The sequence below is a fragment of the Platalea leucorodia genome (genome assembly GCF_965183815.1).
Source record: "Platalea leucorodia genome assembly, chromosome: 1".
In the NCBI taxonomy this organism is placed as follows: Eukaryota; Metazoa; Chordata; class Aves; order Pelecaniformes; family Threskiornithidae; genus Platalea; species Platalea leucorodia.
In genome coordinates, this window is record NC_138823.1 from 68,980,379 (window position 1) to 68,999,977 (window position 19,599).

The window sequence follows — 19,599 nt, forward strand, 5'->3', positions numbered from 1 at the left end:
AGACACTGTGTGGACGTGAGGAAGAAATGTGTGGTTTGACCTTTGCCCAAGGCTCCCAGAAGCATAGTGCCACCTCAGCATATGGAACATCTCAAAATCCATGAGTACATTGTGCTGATACTTCCTACCCATCTAGCCTCTTTCTTGAACCCAGTTAGACATGATGGGGTCATCTGGTCAGTTATGTCATAAAGTTCAATTAGACTTGCAAACTAGCTGCAATAATTTTATGGTGAATATATAATGGCTCTCTAGAAGTTGGCTTCTATTAATGAAGCTTGGAGTTAATAAAGAAGTTTGCATCTTGAGAAATGTGAAAGTTGTCTCAGCAGAAGCTCAAAGGCTTCCTCAGACCACATAGTCAAACCCAAGGCAAGATGACTGAAGAATTGAAAAGATTTGTTATAATCTTATTAACCCAATCTTGCAGCCCAGCTAAAGCTACTTTAAACTCCTTTTACATTCCTGAAAGAAGACAAAGTAAATAAGTATATCCATGAAAAAGAAGCCATGCTGGCTTAAGAATGAACAACAGAAGTCTGTGGATCAAGAATCCTCCCAGCTTCACTCAGTTCTTCCACTTTTGGTTTGGAACAAAGAGTGTCTTTGTTGGGATGATGCATATTAATAGTCTGTGACAAGTTATAAATACATTGTGGTTGAATGGATTTTGTTTTACAATAGATTCTTACAGTGTTTCTCTATCAGAATTATATGGATGGATTTTAAACAACCTGAATACATTTTTGGAATTATATCTCTGAATGTTGACATGATAGGCAATAATGCATATTTAAGGTGATACAATGTAAAGTCATTTGGCAAGTCTGTGACCCAGTAAGGAAGAAAAGAAAGTATGCTTAATAAAAAAAAACCAACCAAACAAAAAAAAAAAAACAAACAAAAAAAAAACCCAAAGCAACAACCTAATTTTTTATTATGAAAGAGATTTGAGAAGTTAAAAAATGTCAATTTCACTCAATTTTCACTACCTTTTGTGGCTTGAATTTAAGTAAGGCAGAATAACTGATAGTATCCTGATTTAATATTCTGTGTTTTCAAAATATAATGTCAGTGAAAAAAGGATAGTATTGTCATACTTCCTTGACAGTTAACCCACAGTTATAGCTTTCTGTAGGGACAATAAAGTTTCCTTCACAATACTCTCTTAGTTTCCCTTTGGAGGAAGCATATTAATAGTTGAAAAGTATAGTGTACATCTTTTATTAATTCTTTATAATTAACAGTGGATATTTCTAGTGAGGCTTATTTCAATCATTTGAAAAAGCTTAGATTCTCAGAACTCCTCTAGAATCTCAGAGAATGACTGCAGTAATCAATGTTAAGATGATTTAATTTGTTTCCAAGAAAAAAATGTGTGCCTACAATTTGAATTTTATGACATCCAGAAACCAGAAGACTTTGCATATGAAAACCAATGAAAAAACCACTAAATAAAAACAACTGGTTTTGAATATTTTCCACTGATATATTTCCCTGCAAATATGAAAAAGAAAAATGTAAACGTTCTTTTAAATCTTAAATAGTTAAATTCAAAACTGTCCTCTGAATAAAAAAAAAAAAAAGTTTTCATAATTAATAAGATTGTGACTAGCATTCCATCAGAAACCTGGTTTTGAGCTCTCTCAAAACATGCCTCTGGCTGAATACTGAATGTATTAAATGTATATTAAAATGCATGTTACTTGAATACACCCATGGTGCCATGTGATCTGGGTATCTCTGAATAAGTGACGTATTCTCATCATTATTTTTAGTCAACCTGTCTCTGTGTCGTCAATAAACTTGATCAGTTATTTCTTATGAATGATAGAATTACTGAATACACTGGCCAGTATTATTCACTAGAAATAATCCCACCTATTTCTTTCTTAATGTGTTTGGTTATGAGATCTTCCAAATGGTTACTTTTCAATTCAGATAACACCTATTCTTTTGATTCTGTATACTGTAGTTATTTAAATAGTGCTAATATCCAACAATAGTTCAAATATCCAACAAAAATAGAAGTATGTAACTTGATCACTTTATATTTTTATGGCCATTTTCAAGTGTCCAATTATGTTTAATCAGCACCAAGTAAGTAGAGTACTTCTGAGCATATTCTAAAAATAATTGATTTTTTTTATGGTCAGTTTTTTCCCTAAGTATGTGAGATAGCAACCTAAAAGAAGCATTACTTACAAGACCCATATGTAAAATGGCATCTATTAAAGGCTTTAATTTTAGTTGCAAGACTGCAAGTCTATTGTGGGACATTTTAAGGTAAATGAAGATTAACAATACTTTATGCCTCTCATCAATTTCGGGGGTTAGGAGTTTGGGAAGAAAATGTCATAATCACTTCAGTACAGATTAATGTAATAGTTGTCTACTTTAAAAAAATGTTATTTTGTTAGTTGCTTAGCTTACTTTGGGGAAAGTGGAAGGGTGAGGAGATGGTGTTTGTTTTACTAATCTTGCTCTTAACCTGTTGAAAATTTTATCCCTGTCTGGTAGTATTTAATATTTTAGTTAGTGATTTGTGGTCCCCACAGATGGTACGGCGATTTAAGCTTTTCAGCATGAAATACAAATTGACTGCTAAGGAGCAAGCTACTGGGGACTAGCCCTGACAGACATGCTTGAGCACATGCATATGCCTGTCTCTCTCCAGAGTCTGGGAACCTCATCCACTCTGGAATCATAAAAGAGAATTTTAAGCTTTCTTCTGGAGAAATAGATCAGACTTGCTCCTCAAAAATATAGTAGAAGGACATAACCTCATTTTTAAAACCTTTGCACAGCATGTGGGTGGCCTGGATTCCTCAGCCTAAAGCTGTTCAGACCAAGATGTTCTGCTCTTTAGGGGGTACCTGAACCACCAGACTACGATCATCACCTTGGGCTGAAACTGTTCCTCTATATGGCAAAACCTTCAATGTTCACAGGGCTTGAAGAGTGAGGAAGAAGACAAGAGAGAGCAAGTTCTGTAACCTGGCATTTATGTAGGATATTTTGAAATACTGCTTGCCAGTCCTTGCTTCCAGGATTGTCTGTGCATTCTATCCAATGATCATACAGTATATGAAAATTGCTATAATAACATTTTATAGTACTAGGAATTTTCAGACAATTACAGACTGAGAATTGTAAAAATAAGTTTCACATAAGGGGCATAAGATCTGACTTGTGGATGAAATCTGATTTTGATCAAAAAAAGAAGATTCTGAATAAATGAAAAAAAATCTGACAGTTTAAGGGCTCATCCCTAAAAGACAAGAACAGTTCTTACATAGTAAGTGTTCAAGATTAATTGGGGAAGAGACACTTTGTGCTTTCTTTTTAAAAATACACCAAAAAAAAGTTTGCATATAAAAGCTTATCTGGGATAGAAGACTAGTTTATTAACTAATTAAACCTGTTTTTTAACTTGGTATTTGATATATTTTCAAAAATTGCAAAAGCTCAGCTTAAGTATAAAAAGTTTCCTTGTTCTATATCAAAACAGTTCAATAACTACTATATTCTGTATTTTCTGTCAGCAACTATGCATTAATACAGATTTGTTTTAAAATGAGTTTAGATTAATTTAAAACTCACTTTAGATTTTCCTGGAAACATGGTCACATTCACAAAAGCTTTGCAGGGAAGTGCAGCAGTTTTTCTAATGGCTAGTAAAAAATGCTTTTTGGCTTCTTTTTGGACCCTAACGTTCAACTGTTATTGGCTTACTGAATGTTTTAACAAATTGGTGATACTTTCACAATGCTTTTGTTTTAGCATGGGAAATTAAGAGATTCAGGTTCTAAATTGCTTTTCAATTTTTCATTTACATAGGAAGTGCAGTGTGCTATTACTTTAACAATTTTGGATCCTTTTGCCTCTTATAAAAACTTTCTTTTCTGGCAGATTTTTTTTGGGGGGTGTGTGTTTGGGTTTTGTTTTGTTTTTTAAATGCTGAAGACTGTTACTTCTTCTGGATCTTAGTTATGACCTACAGGGCATGTGGTTCCTTTGACATGAAGTTTATTTTTCTAAACCCACAGCTTGATATTCTAGCACTTAATTTCAGAATGCAGCTTAAATCACAGAAGCCATAATATGTCAAATGATCCCACACTTGCAGGGGGAAAACAGTAAGTAATGAAAAAGCTATGATTGCTTTTCTGTCCCTCCAAATGACAGTTATCACCTCAGTGACCTGCTCCGGGCGGACCCATCTAAACATGACACACTAAGGGATAACGTCATCTAACAGGGTAGTTACAAAAATCAATACAAAACCCATTTCAAAGATACTCTGTGTAAGAATCTTGGTGTAACGTTCATTTATTGAACAGGCCTGAGGAAAAAAAAAACAACTTCTCTGATAGATATGCTTTACCTCCCAAGCAAAGGAATTCTGTAGGTAAGCAATAATTGTATTTTTCAATCTATTATTTAGTCTTGCCAAAGCTCAGCCTAGAATCTAATATGTGGATGACTGCTATAACTCAATTATGAAACCTAAGCAGAGCTCTAATGCATCTGTAATGCAAAAGGAACATAACAAGACAATTGACTGTACTTTTAGTTGAGGGGTAGCAAAAACAGGGAGGGAGACTGCGATATTTTATTTTTCACTGAAGGATTAGGAATGTTCTGTAGTTATCTTCACTCATGAATACAGAAGGTATGGTTACATTGTTGAAACAACTGCTGGCTTACAACTGACTGAAAATAGGTTTCTGTTGTTTGCTTTCTCAAACGACAAAAATACTGAAGCCTGGAGCAATTTTATCCTGTCATATCCCATATTCAGGGATGCATTCTGATTGGTTAAAAAGTCATTTAAGAAAAACTAGTATTTATTTTCCTTATGTTTATCAAACTCTTTTCAAATCTGTATGAGCTTTATTCCTCTCAGGAAGTAAATAATAAATATAGTATGGATCTTCAGTTTTGATTTCTTACAAAAAGATGCAGTATAGCTTGATAGTTTTAAAAAATATCATAAAGGTGGTATTGCTGGATATTAATGTGATAACAATTTTTATGTTTGGGAAAATACCTTGTTTTAGCAAATATAAGATTTTTTTATGTTTGTTAGCTTTTATTGCCACTTAATCACTCTAAAGATCAGTATTTTTTAATATTCAAACAACTCTTGAGGTAGTGTGTAGTATAATATGGAATCTTACCTACCTACCTACCTTCAGACTGAACACAATTCTGGCAATTCCACACTCATATTGAGAGGCGTTTGATCACTGAAATTGTCTCACTGAAACCATCTTGCAGACTTTGAAACAGAAATGTAAGGAAAGGATTAAAAGAGGAATACAGAGAAGAATTAAGAAAATAATGTGACAATCTCAAGGACCACTCAGAAAAGTGTAATGAAAATCTAGGCTCTCTGGTAAACAGGGGTTGCACTTCTGGAGTAGGAAGGCACCCAGTCATCCATCTTCACACCTAAAATATCAATAAAATTCAGGAATGGATGTCTGTGATCATGGAACTTGAATGGGAATATTCAGAAATGTTAGCTGCAGTGTTTCCCAAAGCACTGATCCGCTAAAGAGATGATCTGATGCTCTTCATATCCCTCCCAAAACTGAGCAGTTTTGTAATAAACAGCTCTTTTTGTTGGATTATCTCTGCTTTCTGTTCCTTGCTGTAGATCAGCTGCGATTTTGCCTACAGAATGAAACTTGGCAACCGAAATAAAATTTACTGAAGCAGAATTTCCTGTGAAACATGGTCAGTATTCTCTTCCTGAGTAGACCATACCTTAATTGCGTCCGGTCTTTCCTCTAAAGATGTGAACTGCTTGGATAATTTGTGTGCCTTGGGCCTTTGTATTCAGTTTAGTCTGAGAAGGCCTGAAAAAAGTAGCTCTTGGAAAAGAGTATCCCATCCAAAGTATATCCAAGTACAGAAAAGTGAAGGTCTGCGACAGTCTGTGAATATGCCGTACAACTGCCATGCAGAAAAATACTATTTTGATTCTTTCTAGCGTACTTCATTAATTGGCACAAAGGACTTTTTTGAAGCTAATTTTGAAAGAAATTAGTAGGTTTTTAGTATTCATCTAGTACGTATTCAAGTTATGTCAGGGAAGAACAGAGCCCTGATGCAATTGGCAGGGTAAAGCTAATACTGGGACATTTGAATATTCATGTGCTAATGAGGGGCAGGAGAACACTTTCTTTGGGAACATGATTAATATCTGACTTTTCTTTAAAAAAAAAAATGAGTGAAGGGAGAAAATCCATTGCCAATGATCATGGAATAGGAAACAGCAGCTGTATTGCGCCTTAGCTTAATGGCTGCTATATGAAGCTCTGTTTCCTATGTTGCTCAGTTACAGATGTTGGTACACATTTTTTTCTGCTTTAGAAATAGTGATTGCTTGCTTTCATCTTCCAGTCTCTTGTTCTAAGCAGTATAAAACTGCCGGGAAAATCTTGAGCACAAGCCTACCCTAAGAGATTTCAACCATCATCCCCCAAATCCTTTCTAACTAGGGCTCCAGTTCTCTGGAAGTTAACTGATGGGTTTTTTTTGGGAGACATACAGTACAGCTCACGTAAGGACTGACAGCCCTAGCGGGGATTGAAATGGAGTCCTAGGTGGGGGAAGGTCCTGGTAAGGGTGGACAGGCACAGTCAGGGCTGGCAGTGCCTTAGGGCACTGACACTGTATGTGGGAAGTGAGGTCTTTCCAGGTTGCTCAACATTTTCATGGTTGCTGTCCTAAGGGTGGATATCATCTGAAAACCTCATAGGATGGGACATTTATGTGGCTGTTGTTTTCCTTTATAATAGTTAGATACCTGTATTGGAACAGGGAGGGCACATCTGGTTTTAAAGATGCCTTTAGTTAGTGCATAAATTTTCTCTTCAAGGAATTAAAACTAGAATTTTGGTTTCACAAGGTCTTCATATTAATAAAACTCTTATGAATAAAGGACTACAGCAGTGTGCTTGTTGAAATGTCTTAAACCACAAATATCCAGCTGGAAATGATGTTTGGAAAAGCTGTTACAGGCTGTACCAAATTGTGAGTTCAAGAGAGGAGTCATTATTGTGAAAGTGCAGTTAATGAAACATTGATCACAGTCCCTTCTAGTTGCTGTCTCAAAACCCCTTGGAGGAGCAGGGGTCTACAGCTATGAAACAGCCCAGTAAGTAAAAGAGCTAGAGCCTGAGTGACTGGTTGTCCACAGAGGGCAAAGAAAAAACTTCAGTAGCTGTTCTTCTGATGTGTCAGTGTGTCCTCCAAGAAGAGTAAATGGCTTTAGAGGGATAACCAGGGACAGTATTAGACGTTGCTTAAGCCAAAGAGTGTTGCTTTAGAGAAACCCCTCTGCAGTCCTTCGGAACTGCTGTGAAAGAGAAGCTGCTTGTCATGCGGAAAACTGGCTTGAGCAACCTGTATATCTTGGACCTCTCTCACCATAACTGTAAACAGAAGTCCCAATTGAAATTTGAAGATATGCACTGATGACTGGAGGCACAGGCTGCTTAACAGAGCTACATTCATCCTTTGGGATAACTCACCAGAAGTAGTCTAATAGCCTTGATTTAAGGTGGATATTGTCTAATCGAAGTAACATTTCAGGGTCAAGGAAAAACTGTTTTGGTTTCACCTGTGAATTTCTTTATGAGGTCTAAGCGCTCTTGGAGCACCTTAATAACATCAGAGGGGAGGCATGATAGAGTCCAGATTTTGAAAACCAGAGTCCTCTTTATTTACCAACATGGCTTCATTTGTTTCTACAAAGCTTTGTGGGACCATTTGGGAGAAAAATTGTGGACCCTAAAAAGCATTGATTTTTTCAGAGAACAAATTTCACCAACACTTTAGCAAAGAGAGTCTCCATTTCTCCAGGAATGCTGTCAGATGTTACAACTGCCAGTTTACTGTGGAGCGTAAGTGTTTAAGTGGAACAATTGCAATTACATGACTGAAGCACTGAGACTTGGATATGCCACCAACTCAGAAAACTGCATGTCCAAGAGATCAAATTGCAGCAATATTAAAACTCCCTTTCTGTTCTTATTAAATGGAGATTTGTGCTGTTCCTTGCATCCTTGGATGTTGTTCTATAGCTTGATCTCAGTATTGAATTGTTGTCTTATTTTGGCATTATATTGTTGCCTTTGATCAGAGTGTGAGGGGGATGCCATATTTGTTGGAGCTCTTGCAGGTTTTATTCAATAAGCCCTTTGATTTCTATATACGAGTATTAGAGTGTTTGTATCATAAGCCACATTGTAAAAAACACAGAGAATATAGGAAATCTGAGAAGGCATTCCTGGTTCTCATCTTTTGGTAAAGCCGATCCGTACTAAATTCTTCCTCCTAAGCTGAGCACTCAGTCCTCTGTCCTCTATCTTCCTGCACATTTTCTTTCTTTCCTCTCAGATACTGTCTGAATCTTCTCATGCCCATGCACACATACACTCTGACCCTCAAGAAAATATGTCATGGATTTTAAAGATCTAGTTAATTTCTTTCCGTCAAACAGTGTTAAGTATTAAACCATATCATACCTCAGTCATACCCTGGAAAGTGCTGCAGAAATACTAAGCGCCACATTTATAGTTAATACTCTTTTCAAAATAGGAACCACACTGTTTTCACAGGACTGGCCAGCTCTGCGTGTTAACAGTGAAGCCAGTGTAATTTCCTGGGATGTATGTCAAGACATTGGCAAAACATGTCCTATTAAACAAAGGGGAGATGTAACCGCAGCACATATGGAAAGCCCAGGATGTCCTTAACCAGAAGTAGCAATCAACCAGTAGCACTAAAAACAGTTGCATCGAGACACGTGTGGGTTGTTGGTGGTCTCTAGCTCAACATTTCTGGCAGGGGAACATCCTGAGATTTTTCAAGTATTATAATAAGCATCTGGCATTTGTAAACCGGAGTTAGGGACTAATTTACATTACAATTGTGTGTTTGCACTTTTGACCTTATTAGTTGAAAAGGAGGTGATATTCTACAAACAAGGTATATAATCTCATTAGGTTATTCACAAAGTGTTTCCCCTCTGTAGTTTTAGCTGCTGTTTAATATATGTTTGCATTTTTTGAAAGGTAAAACTGGGTCCAGATCGGCCATGATTGGGTTGGGCAGGAGGCATGAGAGAGGGCTGTGAAGTTGAATGACAGGTCAGTGTCATGTGAACTGAAGCATGCAAACTGAATTAGGCCATGGTAATTGAGGGGAAGAGATTCAACTCCCTTTGTTTTCTCTCCTCACCCAATAAATCCACGCTTGAAAAATGTCAGACAGATTTTTTAGCTCCATAGGTATTTTAATACATTTGTGAATTTTTGATCTAACCAGAGATCCATGCAGAATATTACAGTCTTCTGTGTATTATCAGTGTAGCTGTGTCTGGGTAACATAGTGCCTTCATGTTGCACACCAGTATTTTAGAGTAGCCTTTTCAGAAATCATAGTCAGCCAAGTCAGATCAGGTCATAGTGTTAACTATACAGCATTTTGAGGGAAACTCAATCAAACCCAACCAAACTTTTTATAAGGCATCACAAATCATCCTGTATTAGCATCACATGGATTATTTATGAAAATGCTGTTGCTTGTCTGACAACCTAGGTGACATTACCTCTGGAGGATGAGCATCACCATGGCAAAACAGACATGTCACCATTAGACATTAGTCTACTGTAACTAATTTATAAGGCTGTCCTGTAATTTGTTTTGATCAGGCAGCCTGAATATAGTTGCAGGGGATGAAAGGGAGGAGGGAGTGTAGGGAGAGAGGAGGGAGAAAGAAAATCCAATATTATTAACTAGAGAATTCAAAACTGTAATAAACAAAGCAAGAAAAAGTGTAGCACGTTTTTGCCTCCATAACTTCTGTCTTTACACATAGACATAGCTCAGAACCTCTAATATAAGATTTCTCTCTTGGTTGTGGAAATTTTACCAGAATGTTTCTAACTATGCTTTCTATGCTTTTAATTTGTTCAAGATACTATATGATATCCATCCTCCTGCTTGCAGTTATTTTTAAAAATATGTATGGATATACTCTAAAAGTGACTGTGAAAATGGCTCCAGAGTTAGTCATGTTACAGTAATGTCATATCAAGTTCGTCTGTCAGGAAGAAAACGGGAGTGTTTCAAACTGTGAGGCTTACGAGCCGAAGCAAACATGTAAAAGTCAAGCTTTGAGCTGTGTCCCTTCTGACTTATCAAATTCTTCAGTAGAATATTGCAACTTAAATAATCTTTTCTGATGCTATTTGATAAATAAAATTAAATAAGGAAGAAATAATCAATAGGCTATGTGTGAATATGAAATAGTGAGCATTTCTTCAGCTATAGTTGATAACTGCTAAAAACAGATGGAAAGGTATCATAATTACACAATAATATCTCTGACCATAAATGACCTTGAGAGGATCTAAGTTAGTATAGACCCTGCTTGTGCCTGTGCTGGGATACAAAGCATTCTTTTAGGCTAAAATTTCCATGGCTCCATCCTGTAACTGAGTTTTGAAGGAAGGTATTTTCTCTATCAAAACAGAAGACTGATCTTCTAAAAGGAAAGGTATTCTATTCAGAGTCAGGGGCAATGAAGGAGGATATCAATGGTTTAGGGAAATCACTAATATTTAAAAGTCCCCAGAAAAGGGCATTAAAGTTTACTAAAGTGTTCCAAAGAAAATTGTTCCATAGTCTGAGAAGAGGCTGCAAATGACACAGAGACTAACAATTTTGGAGCCAGAAGTCCTCTGGTTAGCTGTAGTAAAAGAAACGAAAAAGAGTCCAATCTTCCTTTTTTTTTTTTTTAGGCAACATCCACACCTTTTCTTCAGTTTTCTTTCTCAATATCACAGCTGCAGAGTAACCAATACTATAGTACTATACCCCTAATAATTCAAGCAGTAGTAAGTAGAGAGTTAACAGAAAAACAAAATGGGCTTTGTTTTGTATTTGGAAACTAATATCGTTAGGAATAATAGATGGAAGAATGGGATCACTCATTTGGAACATTTCTCCCTCTTCTTGTGAGCAGAGATATCAGCTTTGTTAACATTCTTGTTTTAAAGAATCCTGTCAAAATTCACTTCTCCTCTCCCCCAACATTTACTGGACATTGTGCAAACCTAAAGGAACAACTGCTTCCATCAGAGTGTCTAATCTAAATCGAAAAATGACATAGCACATAATAGGGATGAAAAATGGGCGGATAAAAAAAGTATTAGGAACAAGGACTGCTTATATTAATTAGATTTACTTTTTCCTTGTGTTGTGGCTGCTCTGATGAACTCAGGAGGAAAGCAGAAGGACAAATACATGGGCATAATTTGTTTGGAGGTAATGTGAGCGTTTGCTCTATAATCACATAATAATGATTTCTTTTCCTGTTTTTGCCTGATAATCTCTTCAGTTCCATGCTGTGGTCTCTGCCTCCCAAAAACATGGCTGGCAGTGCCTCACCTCTTTAAAATATTGGTAGGCACATTTGAAAGTAAAAGAAAGGGACTGAAGAGGCGGAAGGATGCTCCTGCTGCTGGTGTTTTCTCTGCATTAGCACTTTAAGCAGTTATAAAAGGTATTTGTTCTATTTAAATAGTATTATAAAATACCACCAACTACTAGGACTGGAAAGCATATAGGTTTCCATCACAACTTAGCATCATTTTATTTGTTTGAGCAAACCAGTTTTTCTGATAAGTTGTTTCTTGATTTTGGTAGGTCCAGTTTTTCTCAGTCCCTCACAAATTTTCCAAAATGCAATATTCTTCAGAGCTTCCAGTAAACAGTTGGCATCACTGGCAATGATGCAGTGTTTTCTCCTATTTTTTTTTTCTGATTGGCAAAGTATTCAAACTACACAACAGCATGGTATAAATATGTTTGCCTCCTGAACTTTCAACCCCTTCAATTCTGGTCTACTTGCAGCACATTTTTTTATTGTATATAAGTCATAACCTAAAAAAAAAAAAGACTAGCAATACCTCCTCTACACTTACAATCTATAGCTCTATAATATCAATTAAATTCCACAGTAATAAGAAATTAATTAATATTGCCATTGAGTCATGTACAGGCAGCACTTTTCAAATATCTACTATGAAAATATTAAAAAACAAGGCAGCAGTTTTTCTTAGCTCAATTAATGACCAAATTCAGCAGTTTTTCTGAGAATTACACACAAAGTAACATTGCTCCCAGCTAGTTATTGCCCATAGTGATTTTAAAAACTAAGTTTAAAGTGTGCTATGCAAACAATTCAGTGTTCAGATATCGCTAAATATATCAAGTTATGACATAACCTTGATGAATATATTTACTCTTTAAAGAACTTTATTGTATGGCATCACCATTCCAAAGTGACCTTTTCATTGGACAGAATGCAAATACTAGCAGCAACAATATACCCTACATAAACACATTTCTGTTTCAGTAGTTTTCTCGCATTTCCTCATATACTGAGCTTTCATTGTTGTAGCTTGTAAAACTTCACCATGAAACAAAAAAATCCTTCAGTAAAACATTTCCCTTTATGGAAACGCACTTTTGATGCAAGCTTTCTCATGCAAAATTCTAATACTGTGCATGTTTTCTGACATTTATACATAGTTGCATACATAACTACACATGCACACAATGTTCTTTTTAATCTTGTACCTAAAACTTCAGAAAAGTAAAAGTATGCCTACACTAAATATATTAAAAGCAAAGCAAAGTAAATTAGCCTTCACAAAACTCCATGATGTTGCAGTGAGGTTGATTTCAGTCAGTAGATGAAATAGTTTGCTTAAAATCAGTCGAGGTATTGCTGCAGCTTGAAGTGCACATATAATATTAGAAATATAGTAATACTTTTACAGGTTTTCCTTTCTCTAATAGCAAGATCCACTACTGCTTTCTGTGCCAATTTTTACAGCAAATTTAAATAAAAATATAAGTTGCTTATGCTATATAAGTTGTGTCCATCATGATAAGTCTGTAGTAAAATTTCTGGTTTATTCAACAACTGGATTGGAGGACATTTATGTAAATGTGCTGGGGTTCACAGCAAGGTTGAAGAATGTAAACAATATATTCAGAAAAGCTTTTTAATGCATTTTAATAAAGCCATTTGTAGCATACTATAATTATCTTTTTGAGCAAGACATTATCAGACTTCTGTTTATGGAAGATCTCTTGAACTTGAGGTGTTCATAATGTGAGAAGCACGATAAATGTTTAGCATCAGTAGGACATGAAAACATTGGTTTGTTTATGGTACTGTTTAATAGAATACACTGTCAGAATGATTCCTTCCACAAATAAGAGCTACTCTATTTGTCTTTAATTTGAGGCCCTCTCCTAAAATTCCCAAAATAACATTTCTGGCAAAAAGATGCGTTATCAAAGGATTTTCACTAATGAACCAATTTTACAAGTATCAACCCAAGGAGAACTTGTGTCTCATAAAAATGCTTGTGAAGGTTTTTTGTTTGTTTTACTTACCCTAAGCCAGTAAGTTTGGAAATTGAATAACAACTTTAATATAGGTGCTGGGGTTTTCTTTAACTGTCTGGCTTCTGAGTTTTTTGAAAGCTAAGCTTTTTGTGCTATTCATTATCAGACATGAGCAAATCTTTCAGAACATGAGATTCTCATTTATTTTTCTCTATTTCAATTAGCTGTACAGTGAGATGCAGAATATCTCCTCTTACCGAAGGTACAGGTTTGTGACAAGAAAATGACAAATAATGTTTGTTTTAGACATGTGTCCCACAAGGTATCTGAGATTTGACATTCTGCTTAATGCATAAATTCTGAAAAGTGTTTGTCATTTACCCCATTAGAGGGACGTGGAGAAGTTCCTCTATCCCAGGCATGGATATGTGAGCAAACATCTCCAGACTCTATCCTTGGAGATGTAACTCCAAGTAACTAGTTAGGAAATCTTCTGTTAGAATGATCTGGTGGCAATGCTCCTTGTATCCTTACAGGTAAACTGGTGCAATTGGCTTGTGACTGAGTACTTAGAAAGCTGTTACCAGTTTCATGGTTTTACTTCCTGCAGCAAGGCAGCATTAGGCCTGCTGTGCAGTTTGTTCTTGATTCTGCCGAGATTCTCTCAGGTGAGAAAGAAAAAAAAAAAATTAAAATGTTTACATCCTGTCCTTAATTTAGACATTTTTTGTAGTTCTTCAGCGTCTTCTATGATTTGAAATTCTGCTGATCCTCTAAATGACAAGGGCTGCAAAATATGCTAATCCTTCTTCAGAGGTGTCTTTCTCAAAATAATGCTAGGAAAAAGAGGAGCTAAAACAAAAAAAGGAAGGCAAGGCGGTCCAGTGACTAAGAAACAAAATAAACAAAACAAAATGAAAGACAAGGCTGTTGTACATAGACGGAGCTTTACTACTGTTGCTTACTCACTGTTGCATGTGGGACCTCAGAGGAAACACTCTGGGTTGCACTGTTCCTCTGCACACTCCCCCATATGCCTCAGTTACTGTGGGAAGGGAACCCAGGTCAAAAAAGCATACAGGGTGTAAATATTCTTTGTAAGTAAAATTTGTATCTGTAGAATTGCTGCTATGATTCAATGGCAATCACAAAATGGACTAACTACACACTTAATCTCTTCTCTGTCTGGACAAATCCATTTCTGGAAAAAAGCAAATGCTCACATTTTGGGCATCCTTCTCTTCACTCCCTCTTTTGTTCAGCTGAAAAAGTACAGGAACTTACATCACAGAAACTATGACTTACTGGGGAGGTAAAATATATTTCTAAATCTCCATGTGCCCCACTTTCTCCAGCTGAAAAATTTAGGCAAAAATATTTCTTGAACCGAAAGAGTGCCATTAGGTAATATCCAATAAAACAATGTCAGGGAGTGTTTTTTTTTTTAAAGTGCTTGAGAAAAATGGTAAAAAAAAATATTATTTATTAATCAAATAATCAATTATTTAGTCATCAAAGGAAATGAACCCAGAGCTCCTGCTACCCACATCATGTCTTAATTCTCTCTTTCATATCCTGGTATTTGTAATTAAGAAAATGAGTAATATCGGTTTGTCTTGCAGATGAAAAAATGTCTTGTTGCAAAAATGTAACAAAATTATAATATTCACTGTAGAAATGATCCAGAATGCAAATCTGAATTAGGTGCAAACCATCATGGATCTCATATCATTGACAATATTCAAAATCATATATAAAGTGACTTTCAAGATAAACTTTTTTTGGTGAACAATAATGTTTTTATACTCCATTTCTGCTGAAATAGATTCTGCGGCATCAAAAAACCATTTCAGCTCAGAGTGCAATTTTCCCTTTAGTGGTGACGCTAATTTAGATGTTTGTCTTTGCTTTATATGGCTGTCTCTTTTCACAAAATTTGTAGGAATTTAACCTTTGAGACCTTAACCTCTGAGCTGAATTTGACTGAAATTGGCCAATTGGTTCAAAAGTTATTGTAGAGGGAGGGAGAATTGTTTGCCAGATGTACAAACAGGCAAAGCAGCCATACAGGCTCATTTTCTAAGAGGTAAGATGAAAAATATCGACTGGTTATCAAGTTGAATTGTTGGTTTGTGTCATGTCTAGTCTTTCTGTCTCCTTTTTTTTTTTTTCCCCAAATAAGAGACGTACGTGTTCAGTTTGTCTGACATAAAGTAAAAAACTATTATTAGTATTATCAACTCTGAGCTTTTCCTGTTTGCTCTGCTACTGTAAATGTAGCTGTGAAACAACTTCAAAACACAGAAAATGCTCAGGACAACACACAACTGCATTGATTATTTTTCCTCAGCCATTACTTGGATAGACCAGACTAGTAGTAATATTGTTGTAATGGTACTGTCAAACATAGCTTCCTTCAGTGAACCAAGGAGTTTCTTATACTTCATCTGAAATAAATATGTATTTTTAAGACTACTTTTCCCCAGTCTATCTGAAATGGCCATTGAATTTGGACAAAACATGTTCAGAAACACACGGACTCGAGATCCATAGGCTTGGGCGGGACCACTTAGGACATTTTTGTCCATTTAGGACATTTTTTACAGTAAAAAACAGTCATGCAATTAAGTATCTGTTTCCAAAGAGTTTCTAGAAATTGTCCTTTCTATATGAGACATACAAGTAGATAGAGTTGTGCACTCTGCTTTACCTTACCCTCAGCCCTGGCTAATTTCTGTGTCTTCAGAAACGGGTGAACGCCACACTTTCTTTTCCTTGTCCGTTATCAAAACCATTAATGGGGTGGGGGAAAAAAAGCATCACTGGCTCCCACAGCGAGGTAAACCAATAAATATATCCCCATCTTATGTTGCACTCATTGAGCAAGGTGATCCTGCACCCATAGTAGTCAGTCTGTTTCCTGCTTTTAACCAGATAACAACAGTGTCCCATCTGTTGTTCTCATTCTTTCCTTTGGTGCTTTTATCTCCTACATCTCTGACAGGGACAGGCTGGAAGCAGGTCTTATGAATTTAACAAGCAATAGTCTTTAACCATAAATGTGTGGGAACAAAAGATTTGGGGGTTCAAAACCATAATTATGTTCTTAGGGGAAAGATGGAGGAACGAGTGCTGTCCCTCCTAGGCATCATGGGACAAACTGAAAAATGCTGCAGATAACTCTCAAGACCATCTTCCTGAGTTCTGAAACAACGTAACACAGGAACTTCCACAACTGATGCAAAACCAGGTCTACCTACTTAATTTGTTATACCTTCTAGTGTGCTGAGCTCCAGAATTTTCTCAGAATAATATGCAAAAACAGAGGGTATGTTTATCAACACATGAACAATTTGAAATGTTCAAAAGAGAAATGCCCACACTAAGCAAAATGACTTAGCAATTGGGATTTTTTTGTGTGTGAGAATGGAGTTTTAAATAATTTTATCATTATTCTTTTATTCATATAAATATTTTTTGTATCCTGTGAAGCTTCTGACACATGGGTGCATTTCATCAGTTAATGCTGCTGCATGGAAATATAATACCATTTCTCGTCTTCAAATTTGTTATATTTAAAATTATCTTCAGCTGATAATTTAATATCTCCTTGCTATTGTATTATGAAAAAGGCTGCACAGAGGTGCCCTGTATGTCTCTTTTAAACTATTCATTGTTTTGTCCCATTTTATTCATTTTCACTGTGAATTAAATAGTTTCAGTCATCTCATTCACTCTTCCTACTGAAATGACCATATTTCTAATGATTTACATTGATTCTCTGTGCTTATTTTCAGTGATCCACCCTCCTGGAGTTCCATATTGTGCTGTCATACAAGCTCCTTCCCCTTTCAGCAGATGCAAACATTTGCCCATGGAATCAGGATGATGCACCACTATGCACACAAAATTCACAGCTGCAGAACTCTCAAAGCCACCGATTTTTGCTGGGACAAATAAAACCCTATTCCAAATGCCTACACAGGACATGGGATTGCTATTATGCACATACCACCATTGCTACGTGTCAAATACACATATGCGCATCTATATATACATACAATTTTCCTTGCAAACAGCTGGAAGCAATTGTATTTCTCTTTGTATTTTTGAATATGTCTTCAATGTATAAAGAGTAAGCCTAGGATTTTATGATAATCTTTGCTTCCAGCTCTGCTAGTCTGACTGACCTGAGATTCAAAGAGCACATATTTCAAAGGAAAACAAAGATCTGCAGTTAGCTGTGTATTGAATACCAAAATTAAAGTTTTTCCATAAAATTATCAATCATTGCAAATGCTGGCACTGCTAAAGCAGGTATGTATAAAAAAATGAGAATGAAATTCTGAAATGAAAGCAGAGGACAAGAAAACAGGTAAGTAACAACTTGTGAATTGAGCAAGTATGGATAGAGGGATGGAAAGCTGCAGACTAAAGATATTGACCAGTTCTCAGTTCGCAGATAATTAAAATGCAATAAACAAGAAGTGTTTTCTTTATCTGCTGAAGTCTGCTATTCAGGCAGCTAGTCCAATAGACTGACAAAAACAAAATGTTATCTGTCTGCTATATCTCTGTTCTTTTTAGATATTGACCCAACATCCAGGAATGAAACCCATATAGTAAAGGCTCCTACCTTTATTGCAAGTGCAGACTCCTACCAGAGAAGCTAAGGTGGCTTCTGAAAGCTTGACAGCATTTAAATGACAGAGCAGAATGTATGTCGGTGTGTTTTGGAAGTCCTCCCCAAGGGTAGATCAATGGAGCCAAGCAAGTCTAAGGCAAGACCAATGACTTTTTGAGAAACAATGGGATATGTTAACGGTGAGGCAGACAGGGTGTATTGGAGATTAATCTTAACAATCGTCTTCTTTATAACTGATCAGATCATCCTGATGAGAAATTTTTCATTTGGTCTTTTGGAGAATCCTTCCTATTCTCCACAGGCAAAACAGATGGAAAACATTTGCTGAGTCTTCCTACTATAACTTTATCTTCTCTGAACATTCCTTCTGTGTGTTGGTTACCTACTGGCCCTACAGGTGCTTTGGCAAGTCTCCTGCTCCTGATGTGTTTAAAATAGGGGTTTATTAATTTTATGCCTTTTGGATGTTGTCCGTCAAGTGCCTTCTTCTCTGCCTTTGTGTTTTTAATTTTCATCTGCTGTGTTCAGTATGGTGTCTTAAGTCTCCACAGAAGTCTACCCTACAGCTAATAGGATTCATATGAATTTCAGTTCTACCTCAAGGACGGATGCTCTGAATACAAACCTTTGCTGCTCCTGTGGAAAAGGAGTTGACGAAAACTTCTGGAAGAAAAATATAAGCTTTCCTCCACTAATACTTCAGTGGTAGGAAAGAATTATGGCTAAGAAGCTGGTATTTGTGTGGCTGAGGAGTAATGACTGATTAATTAGCATTCTTATATTGGGGAAAAGCTGGATGAGGTTGATTATTGGGCTATAACAACTCTTGCTGTGTGGACCAGAACCAGTTTACTTATGTCTTGGACAACTGACACCTTGGTAACTGTGACACATCCATAGTGTGGAGGGTAAGAAGACATTAAAAATCAAAAGGTGAGATCAAACACAGTCTCACATTTAATCAGTGCTTTAGTCAACCTTATGACTTTAGATGTCTCACTCACGATTTTGAAATTTTAGGGTTGGCACTCTGGTATTTGCATGGTTAAAATGATCAAGTCTTCTTAAAGTGTTTCCCAGCTTTCCTAAGTTTTTGCTATGACTTTCAGACCTGTGCTGACATACGTGCTTAGTTGACAGTACACTGCAGGAAAAATTATATCTGATCCCAGAAATTATTTAATTGTTGGGGTTTTTTTTAATATTTCTTCCTTAATTATTTTGTATTTCTGTATATGCTGAATGTTTTTTTAAGTCTAGTCATTATGCAGTGCCAAAATCATAGTTTTGGATAGGTTTGGCATTTTTTTTTTCCACTGTTGACAGTAGTTTTTATTATTTTAAGTATAATCAATATAGTATACCATAAACAATTAGCATCTCATTTTTTTCTGATATCAAAACCCCATTAACAGACTTTGGGAAAACACAAGGGGGAGCACAAGGTAGGGCAAAAAATGTCTTTCATTGGCATATATTGTTGTGAGACAATGAAATCTGAATATTGC